The sequence below is a fragment of the Heterodontus francisci genome, unplaced genomic scaffold (genome assembly GCF_036365525.1).
Source record: "Heterodontus francisci isolate sHetFra1 unplaced genomic scaffold, sHetFra1.hap1 HAP1_SCAFFOLD_99, whole genome shotgun sequence".
NCBI lineage: Eukaryota > Metazoa > Chordata > Chondrichthyes > Heterodontiformes > Heterodontidae > Heterodontus > Heterodontus francisci.
The window spans coordinates 2,517,007-2,528,751 of NW_027141580.1; positions in this window are offsets into that span (position 1 = coordinate 2,517,007).

Genomic DNA, 11,745 nt, shown 5'->3' on the forward strand with positions numbered 1-11,745 from the left:
AGAGCAGCATATTTCCTTACCTAAAGGACATTAATGGACCTGATGGGTTTTTACAACGATCCACAATGGTTTCATGGCCATCATTAGACTAGCTTTTTTTTAAATTCCAGATTTAAATTCCTTCAGCTGTGGTGGGATTTGAACCCTGTACAACTCTGTATCTAACCTTGTGCTGTTACTGTCCTGGGACCGTTTGATGGGGACAGTGCAGCGGGAGTTTACTCTATATCTAAACCCATGCTCTACCTGTCCTGGGACTGTTTGATGGAACAGTGTAGATGGACTTAACTCTGTATCTAAGCGAAGCTGAACAAAGAACAGTACAGCACAGGAACAGGCCACTCGGCCCTCCAAGCCTGCGCCGATCTTGATGCCTGCCGAAACTAACACCTTCTGCACTTCCAGGGCCCATATCCCTCTATTCCCTTCCTATTCATGTATTTGTCAAGATGTCTCTTAAACATCGCTATCGTATCTGCTTCCATCACCTCCCCTGGCAGCAAGTTACAGGCACTCACCACCCTCTGTGCAAACAAACAGCCTCGCACATCCCCTCTAAACTTTGCCCCTCACACCTTAAACCTATGTCCCCTATTAACTGACTCTTCCACCCTGGGAAAAAGCTTCTGACTATCCACTCTGTCCATGCCGCTCATAACTTTGTAAACCTCTATCATGTTGCCCCTCCACCTCCGTCGTTCCAGTGAAAACAATCCGAGCTTTTCCAACCTCTCCTCATAGCTAATGACCTCCAGACCAGGCAACATCCTAGTAAACATCCTCTGTGCCCTCTCCAAAGCCTCCACGTCCTTCTGGTAGTGTGGTGACCAGAATTGCACGTAATATTCCAAGTGTGGCCTAACTGAAGTTCTTTACAGCTGCAACATGACTTGTCAATGTTTATACTCTTACTCTGTGCCCCGACCGTTGAAGGCAAGCATGCTGTATGCCTTCTTGACTACCTTATGTACCTGCGTTGCCACTTTCAGTGACCTGTGGACATGTACACCCAGATGTCTCTGCCTGTCAATACTCCTAAGGGTTCTGCCATTTACTGTATACCTCCCACCTGCATTCGACCTTCCAAAATGCATAACCTCACATTTGTCCGGATTAAACCCCATCTGCCATTTCTATGCCCACGTCTCCAACCGATCCGTATCCTGCTGTATCCTCTGACAATCCTCATCATTATCCACAACTCCACCAACCTTTGTGTCGTCCGCAAACACACGAATCACGCCAGCTACATTTTCCTCCAAATCAATAATATATACTACAAATGGCAAAAGCCCCAGCACTGATCCCTGCGGGACACCACTAGTCACATCCCTCCATTCAGGAAAACACCCATCCACTGCTTCCCTCTGTCTTCTCTTTCGTTTATAGATACAGCAATGAAACAGGCCCTTCGGCCCACCAAGTCTGTGCCGACCGTCAACCACCCATTTATACGAATCCTGCACTAATTCCATAATTCTACCTCATCCCCAAATGTCCCTATATTTACCTGCCACCTACCTATACTGGGGGCAATTTATAATGGCCAATTTACCTATGACCGAGCCAGTTCTGTATCCATCTTGCCAGCTCACCTCTGATCCCGTGTGACTTCACCTTTTGTACTGGTCTGCTCTGCGGGACCTTGTGAAAGGCTTTACTAAAGTCCATATAGATTACATCCAATGCCCTTCCTTCATCAATCATCTTCGTCACTTCCTCAAAAAACTCAATTAAATTAGGAAGACACGACCTCCCCTTCACAAAACCATGCTGTCTCTCGCTAATAAGTTCGTTTGTTTCCAAATGGGAGTAAATCCTGACTCGAATAATCCTCTCTAATATTTTTCCTACCACTGACGTAAGGCTCACCGGCCTATAATTTCCTGGATTATCTTTGCCATCCTTCTTAAACAAAAGAACAACATTGGCTATTCTCCAGTCCTCTGGGACCTCACCTGTAGCCAATAAGGATGCAAAGATTTCTGTCAAGGCCACAGCAATTTTCTCCCTGGCCGCCCTCAGTATTCTAGGGTAGATCCCATCAGGCCCTGGGGACGTATTAGAATTAGAATTAGAATTAGAGCATTACACCGCAGTACAGGCCCTTCGGCCCTCGATGTTGCGCTCGATGTATCTACCTTAATGCTTTGCAAGACACCCAACACTTCCTCCTTTTTGATAATGAGATGACTAAGAATATCCGCACTCCCTTCCCTAGGCTCATCATCCAACTGAGTCCTTCTCTTTGGTGAATACTGATGCAAAGTACTCATTTCGCACCTCACCCATTTCCTCTGGCTCCACACATAGATTCCCATCTCTGTCCTTGAGTGGGCAAACCCTTTCCCTGGTTACCCTCTTGCTCTTGATTTACGTGGAAAAAACCTTGGGATTTTCCTTAATCCTGTTTGCCAATGACTTTTCATGACCCCTTTTAGCTCTCCTAACTCCTTGCTTAAGTTCCTTCCTACTGTCTTGATATTCCTCAAGTGCTTCGTCTGTTCCTAGCCTTCCAGCCCTTACAAATGCTTCTTTTATCTTTTTGACTTGGCTCACAATATCCCGTGTTATCCAAGCTTCCCGAAACTTGCCAAACTTGTCGTTCTTCCTCACAGGAACATACTGGTCCTGAATTCTGATCAGCTGACGTTTGAAAGCCTCCCACATGCCAGATGTTGATTTACCTTCAAACAGCTGCACTGCCACGAACCTGCCATGGAAGTGTTTGATGGGACAATATAGAGGGGGCTTTACTATGTATGTACACCCGCATTTACTTATGTCTTAACTTCATTAAAATTGAACAGATAAAACACAACTCAAATTAAAATGTAATTCGCGGTGTCAATGATGCTCTCCGCTTCTGCAGTGCCCACTGGGCACGGATGTCCTCAAGTGAACCAGTGGAAACTACATGCTCCTTCTTCAGGGACATCTAGGCGTGAACATAATCATAGAAGAAGGGTAGGCAATCAAGGTCTACAGACCTCCCGACGTCCCGCAACTTGGACCTGCAATTTGCCACATTTGCCAAGTTCAGAAGCAGAATGACAGGGAGATGCTGTTCCTGGCCCATGACACTCCACACAGGGTGCACAAAGATCAGGAGCGTGGGGCTGAAGTGCAGCCAAAACCTGAGGAGAAGCCCCTTCAAATTCGTGAACAGGGGCTGAAAACTAGCACATTCCATGTATACATGGAACATGGACTCGTCCGGGCCACAGATATTGCAGGAGGACAGGGAGTCCTTGAACCAGCTTAAAAGTCTATTGCACGGAACTGCCCTGTGCAGCACCCTCCACCCCAGGTCCCCGATGTAAAGGAGGATGTCTCAAGCGTAGAGAGACCTCCACCAGGGCTTCCTCTTGTCGCCAGATTGCAGCCCGCCACCACAGTCTGTCCTGCTGGAAAACGAGTGCGAGGCAGTGGAGACTGTGCAGGAGAAGCCCATACAGGAAACCTCTCCACATCACGTGGAATGGCATGGAGGGCATTTCCGAGAGGCAGCTCGGGTTGTGTGGGTTTGGATTCTGATGCGGGTTTTGGGACCTGGGTGCGAGGAGCAGATGGCCAAGCGGGGTCAGCATTCCAGACTCCCATCACCACCCGCCATGAGGGGCGTCACAGGGGCTTCAGCTATTCCTCCACCCGTCGGCCCGTCCCTGGAACCAGCCGCCCGAACATCCGAGGCCTTCTCCTCCGCCAGAGGAGGAGCACCCTGACTGGAGGCGACCATGCTCCAGACTCTGAACAGATCCCGATAAAAAACAGGGAACTCCCTAAAAGAGGTGTGGCTAATGTTCTCCACGGAGAGCTGCGTGTCGTCTTGAAGGCAGTGACACTGGCGTAAAAAATATATCACCATTGCACACCATCTGGGACAGCAGGTATCTCCGCAGGTGCCGAAGGTGGAAAGTTTCAGCCTGTGTCTGTACGCACACGAACGGCAGGCTGCCCTCCTCAGTCAGAAGAATCAGGCCCGTGGCAGAGATCCAATGTTTCCTCTTGCCCCAGAAGAACTCTATGAGCTTCTTCTGGATCTTGGTGGCTAATGCAGGGGGTGAGCCAGAAGTGACCAACCGGTAGCACAGCATCGAGGACATCAGTTGGCTTATGACCAGTGCTCAGCCCCTGTAAGAAAGCACTCGGAGCTGTCCTGTTGAATGCCCAAACCGTCAACGCCTGCCAGTTTGCCGACCAGACTTCCTCAGTGGGAGTAAGGTGGACTCCCAGATAGAGGAGGTGCGTGGTGCACGACGCAAAAGTTGTGAACTCCTCCGGCAGGGAATGCACGCACCACTGACCGACCAGGAGTCCAGAACATTTCTCCCAATTTATCCCTGCGGAGGACACAGAAGAAAAGGTGTGATGGCACTCGTGCATCCTCCACAAGTCAACAGCATCAGTGCGAGGAGCACGTCATCGGTGTATGCCAAAAGGAGGACATGCATGGCCAACCCGCGCAGAGCCAAACCCATCAATCACCTGTGATGCCAGCACAGGAACGGCTCCACGCAGATGGTGTACAATTGGCCTGACATGGGGCATCCCTGATGTACCCCGCCCTGAAAAAGAAGGGGTGCCATCAAGGACCCACTAGCATTAACCAGACACTTTGTGACAGCGTGTAAAAGTCAGGCCCGGGGCACAAAATGTGGCCTGTGTCTAAATGCATGCAGTGTCCCAAAAAGATATTCGTGCTCCACCGTGTCGAACTCCTTCTCCTGATAGAGGGAGTGAAAGGTGACTGGATGACCCCTGCTGTGGGAAAGATGCAACAAGTCCCGAACCAGGTGGATGTTGTCCTGGATGGACTGGCCCGGGACCAAGTAGCACTGGTTGTGGTGTATCATATGGCCAGAAAGGGGCCCAGGCGTGTAAACAGCCTGGACAAAGATCGTACAATCTGTGCTGAGGAGAGAAACTGGACGCCAGTTATTTTGCAGCCGGTGATCGCCCCTCTTCGGCAGCAGGAAAATGACCGCCCTGTGCCACGAGAGCAGCATCCCCCCGTTCGCCAGGCTTTCCCCCAGAACCCGCGTGTAGTTGTCCCAGGAGGTAACATAATGCTCTGAGGAATGCCACGGTCAGGCCGTCCATCCCCGGGGATTTGCCCCTCGAGAGCTGGTAGAGGGCGCCAGTCAACTCTACCAACGTGAGCGGACCCTCCAGTCATTCGGTCGGGATTCTGGGCTGACCTTCGGCAGGGCATTCCACAACGCTCTGCATACGTGCTTGCTGAACGGATATGGAGAGAACAACGCACTCTAATAGGTACAGACCAGGAGGCGCATTCCATCCAGATCCGTGATGAAGGATCCGTCATCAGCCAGCCCCTCGACGAGAAGCTTAAAGACCCGTCGCCATTTTTTCAGCGAGTGGAAGCAGGGTGAGGCGTGGTCCAAATCTTCCAGGATATTGATCAGTGACCACATGAACGCACCTTGGGACCGTATGAGTTGCAGGCCCCTCAGCGCGGCCTTCTTCTCTTTGTCCATCTGTGACAGCATGACCGAAACTGGACTCTAAGTCGAGAACCTCCCTCTCTAGGCGCCCGCTTCTTGCCCACCTTGGGACTGGAGCATTCCGTCAGCTCGGGGGTAATGTTAAAATCCACCCGCCCGCCGCAGATGATGCAATCGCCGTTACCGATAGAGCTCATTAGACTGAAGCACATGGGCGCTAGCGGTGGAGGACCACCTCCACCTCCGTCCACCAGGCCAATGAATGGCCCAGGGGACATGGAAGATCCCGACTCCGGAAATCGAGCCGGAGCCGAGACCGTAGGTGGAGAGAGGAGGCCATCACCTGCTCCATCAGAGACCACAGACTCATCAGATGGGCGGAACACCCAAATGGGCCTCAGGAAAAGGCACATCCTTGATGGCAGCATCAAGCTACTGAGAGGGTTGACGCTCACAGGTCTCGCCCCCACCCATTACACCCGACCAATTGGCTGATGGGATATTTTCTGGTGTGTCCACAGTCTCCTCCAACATGGGCGGGCTCCCCATCTCGGGCGTTGACTTGATTACAGTTGCATCTACCCTCCTTCGTTCTGAAGAATGGAGAGCTTTTGTCCAGAGATCGAGGCCCTGAACGTGCTTGTGGCAGGGGGAGCCTATCTTTAGGCCAAGGAGAGAACGTTTGGATTGTTGGGGCACAGTGTGCCACAGCTGCACTTTTTATCCTAGGCAACAGCATTAGAGAGAGGCCACTTGGTATAATGTTTCCACTTAACTGTGTTAAGCTGCCAAAAACCGAACCAATTTGGCTTGAGAGACATTCCAACAAGGCATGCTACTGAAGAGCTGCCTGCTTTGATTCATCAAATCTTCTACAGGAGATACGGGCACCGTTGATTGCCTGTTGAGGAGGAAAAAATGCCCTTTCTTTTAAGAGACTGAAATTGTAAATCTCCTTTTCTTTACGTCCAAGGCAGAAGTATTTGCTTCAAGATTGAATCTCTCTTGGCTGATTGATTGTTCTGAAATTCGAAGTATAGTTTTAACTGAGATACAGTCAGTTTTAAAAATTCAAGGTGACCTATTGCTCTGCTCATCGTTGAAGGAACTGTTGATGCCTGCTGAAGCTGAAGAGTTTGAATGCCTATCAAAAAAGATTGCGTCATCAAATCCCTGTGAAGACTTCACGTAGCATTTGATTAGTTCCATATTAGAATACCTCAACCATCGGAAACATAACCCAGAAAGACTTATTTATCTATTTATTTTTAAGAAACAGCTAATTTTTAAAAACATCACTTTAAAAGCCGGATGACTGCTGTTATTGTTCAATGTGTGTGTGTGAATAGGGAAGTGAAGTTAAAATAAGAAATTATAAGGTCTTAGGCATACGTTTACCTTAATAGTGTTTAAAATTTAATTTATTAAATAACTAGATAATTTGTTGTTGTCTAAAGATACCCAGATTTGTCTGTTTTATTCTGTGAGTTACGGAAGTTGTTAATTTGGCAGTTTTCCGATTGGGTGGTGACACTTTAATAATATGCTGTGACCTGTGGAGTGATAAGACTGAATTGACAGTGATTTGCTCCGGCCTCGTTCGTAATAAATGTCACTGAACTGGTATTCCAGAGGTCCAGGATAATGTCAAAGAACAAAGAACAGTACAGCACAGCAACAGACCATTCGGCCCTCCAATCCTGCGCCGATCCTGGGGACATGGGTTCAAATCCCACCATGGCAGCTCGTGGAATTCAATTAATTAATTGTAATACAATATGGAATTGAAAGCTTGTCTCAGTAATGGTGACATGAAAGTGCCATTGAATGTTGTAAAAACAAACATTAAGTTCAGTAATATCCTTTAAGGAAGGAAATCCCTTCCCTATCTGGTCTGGCCAGACCCACATGTGATTTCCGACTTACAGCAATGTGGTTAACTCTAAACTGCCTTCTGAAATTGCCCTTCAAGCCACTCTGCTGTTATGGGTAATATGGGTTGGGCAGCAAATGCTATCCTTGCCTTTGATGCCCACATCCCATGAAAGAAGAAAAAAGATGCTATAATTTTTATAGTGCAGATATCTTGGAGGGTTGTTGGGCCGAAGGAGTTTTCAGAGATAGAGTGAGACTAGGCCATGACTGATTTGAAAGCAAGGCTGGAATTTTTGATATCAAGACGTTGCTTGAGCGGCAGCAGGCGCAGGTATGATGAAGGACATGCGAACATGCAGACATACAAACATACGAATTAGGAACAAATGGAGGCCATTTGGCTGCACGAGGCAGCTCCACTATTCAATAAGTTTATGACCCGGCTCCACCTTCTGAGGCAGAGAATTCCAAAGTCACACAAAGCTCTGAGAGAAAAATAAATCTCCTCATTTCTATCTTGAAAGGAAGACCCCCATTTTGAAGCAGTGACCCCTAGTTCTGGACTCAGCTTCAAGAGGAAATATCCTTTCCACATCCACCTTGTCAAGACATTTCTCGATCCTATCTACTTCATGCAATTCTCCCCTCACACTTCTAAACTCCAGTCAAATCAGCCCAGTCTGTCCAGCCTTTCCTCATAAGACAACCCGCTTATTCCAGGTATCAATTATATAAACCACCTCTGAACCACCCACCCCGCCCCCCCCAACGCATTTACATTCTTCCTCAAATAAGGAGACCAAAACTGTACACAGTATTCAAGAAGTGGTCTCAGCAATGCCCCGTATAGCTGAAGCATAACATGCTTACTTCTATTTTCATTTACGCTTGCAACAAAGGATAGCATTCCATTAGCCTTCTTTATTACTTGCTGTAACTGTGTATTAACTTTTTGTGACTAAAACACCTATTTTCCTCTGCAACCAGGAATACAGAAGTCGTTCTCCGTTTAAGTAATGCTCTGCTTTATTATTCATCCTGCCAAAGTGAACAACTTCACATTTCCCCACATTATACTCCATCTGCCAGCTCACTCAACTTATCTATATTTGTTTAAAACCTCCTTATTCACAACATATTTTCTTCCCATTTTTATTGATTCAGGTGATGTGGGCATTGCTGTCCCGGCCAGCATTTATTACCAATACCTAATTGCCCTTGAGAAGGCGGTGGGGAGCTGCCTTCTGGAACCGCTGGAATCCATGTGTGGTAGGCACACCCACAGTGCTGTTAGGAAGCGATTTCCATGATTTTGACCCAGCGACAGTGAAGGAACGGCAATCTCGTTCCAAGAGGATGTTGTGTGACTTGGAGGGGAACTTGCAGGTCGTGGTGTAACTACACATTTGCTTCCCTTGTCCCACTAGTTGGTAGAGATCGCGGGTTTGGAAGGTGCTGCCGAAGAAGCTTTGTTGCAATGCTGCAGTGTATCTTGTAGATGGTACACACTGCTGCCACTGTGCGTCGGTGGTGGAGGGAGTGAATGCCTGTGAATGGAGTGCCAATCAAGCGGGCTGCTTTGTTCTGGATGGTTCGAACTTCTTGAGTGTTGTTGGAGCTGCACCCATCCAAGCAAGAGCGAAGTATTCCATCATACTCCTGACTTGTGCCTTGTAGATGGTGGACAGGCTTTGGGGAGCCAGGAGGTGAGTTACTCGCCTCAGGATTCCTAGCCTCTGACCTGCTCGTTTAGCCTTGGTATTTATATGGCTGCTCCAGTTCAGTTCATGCTCAATGGTAACCAAGGATGTTGATAGTCGGGGACTCAGCGATCGCAATGACATTGAATGTCATGGAGAGATGGTTAGATTCTCTCTTGTTGGAGATGGTCATTGCCTTGCACTTGTGTGGCGCGAACATTACTTACCCTTATCAGCCCAAGCCTGGATATTTTCCAGATCCTGCTGCATTTCTGCATGGGCTGCTTCAGTATCTGAGGAGTCACGAATGGTGCTGAACATTGTGCAATCATCAGCGAACATCCCCACTTCTGACATGATTGAAGTAAGGTCATTGATGAAACAGCTGAAGATGGTTGGGCCTAGGACACTACCCTGAGGCACTCCTGCAGTGATGTCCTGAAGCTTAGGTGATTGACCTCTTACAACCACAACTATCTTCCTTTGCATGAGGTATGACTGCAACCAACAGAGTTTTCCCCCTGATTCCCATTGACTTCGATTTTGCTTGGTCTCCTGGATGCCATACTTGGTCAAATTCTGCCTTGATGTCAAGGGCAGTCACTCTCACCTAACCGCTTGACTTCTGCTCGTTTGTCCATGTTTGAACCAAGGCTGTAATGAAGGCAGGAGCTGAGTGGCCCTGGCAGAACCCAAACTGAGCGTCACTGAGCATGTTATTGCTAAGCCAGTGCCGCTTGATGTAACTGTTATTTACACCTTCCATCATTTTACTGATGACTGAGAGTCGACTAATGGGGCGGTAATTGTTTGGGTTGGATTGGTCCTGCTTTTTGTTTGCAGGACATACCTGGGCAATTTTCCATATTGCCGGTTAGATGCCAGTGTTGCCGCTGTAATGGAACAGCTTGGCTAGTTTCACGGTAAGTTCTGGAGCACAGGTCTTCAGTACTATTGCCAAAATGTTGGCAGGGCCCATCGTCTTTGCAGTGTCTGATGCCTTCAATCGTTTCTTGATATCACGTGGAGTGAATCAAATCAGCGGAAGTCTGGCATATGTGATGCTGGGGAGTGCAGGAGGAAGCCGAGATGGATCATCAACTCGGCAATTCTGGCTGAAGATTGTTACAAATGATTCAGCTTTATCTTTCACACTGATGTGAAGGGCTCCCCCAGCTTTGAGGAAGGGGATATTTGTGGAGCCACCTCCTCCAGTTAGTTGTTTAATTGTCCACCCCCACTCATGTCTGGATGTGGCAGGGCTGCAGAGCTTAGATCTGATCCGTTGGTTATGTATTGCTTAACTCTGTCGATAGCATGCTGCTTACGCAGTTTGGCACGCAGGTAGTCCTGTGATGTAGCTTCATCAGGTTGACACCTCATTTAAAGGTATGCCTGGTGCTGCTCCTGCCATGCCCTCCTGCACTTTTCATTAAACCAGGGTTAGTCTCCTGGCTCGATGGCAACGGTAGAGTGGGGAATATGCCGGGCCATGAGGTTACAGATTGTGGTTGAGTACTGTTCTGTTGCTGCTGATGGCCCACAGTGCCTCGTTGGTGCCCAGTTTTGTATGGCTAGCTCTGTTCTAAATCTATTCCATTTCGCATGGTCATAGTACTGCACAACACGATGGAGTGTTTCCTCAATGTGCAGGCAGGACTTTGTCATCACAAGGCCTGTGCAGTGGTCACTCCTACCAATACTGTCATGGATAGATGCAACTGTGGCCGGCAGATTGTTGAGAATGATATCAAGAATGTTTTTCCCTCTTGTTGGTTCCTTCACCAACTGCTGCATACCCAGTCCAGCAGCTATGTCCTTTAGGGCTCAGCCAGCTCGGTCAGTAGTGTTACTACCGAGCCAGTCTTGGTGATGGATATGAAAGTCCCCCACCAAGAGTACATTCTGTGCCCTTGCCAAATCAGTGCTTCCTCCAAGTGATTATCGAAACGGAGGAGTACTGATTCATCAGCTGAGGGATGATGGTAGGAGGGAATCAGCAGGAGGTTGCCTAGCGCATGTTTGACAGAATGCCATGAGACTCATGGGGTCCAGAGTCGATGTTGTGGTCTCCCAGGGCAACTCCCTCCCGACTTTATCAAACTGTGCCGCCACGTCTGCTGGGACTATGCTGCCGGTCGGACAGGACATACCGAGGGATGGTGATGGCAGTGTCATAGACATTGTTTGTCAGGTATGATTCTGTGAGTATGACTATGTCAGGCTATAGATTGGCAAGTCTGTTGGAAAACTCTCCCAACTTTGGTGCAATCCCCCAGATGTTTGTAAGGAAGAGTTTACAAGGCTGGGTTTGCTGTTGTTGCTTCTGGTGCCGAGGTCGACGCTGGGTGGTCCGTCCAGTTTAATTCTTCATTTGTTTTGTAGCAGTTAGATATAACTGAGTGGATTGCTAGGCCATTTCAAGGGGCATTGCAGAGTCAAAGGCATTGCTGTGGGTCTGCAGTCACATGTGGAGCAAAGCCAGGTAAGGACTTGGAGGGCCGAATGGCCTGTTCCTGTGCTGTACTGTTCTTTGATCTTTGACGGCAGATTTCCTTCCCTAAAGAACATTAGTGAACCAGTTGGGTTTTTATAAAAATCGACATTGTTGCGTCACTGGCAAGGACAACAATTATTGCTCATCACTAATTCCCTTTGAGAAGGTGAGAGTGTGGCACATTCTTAACAACTGAGTGTCTTGC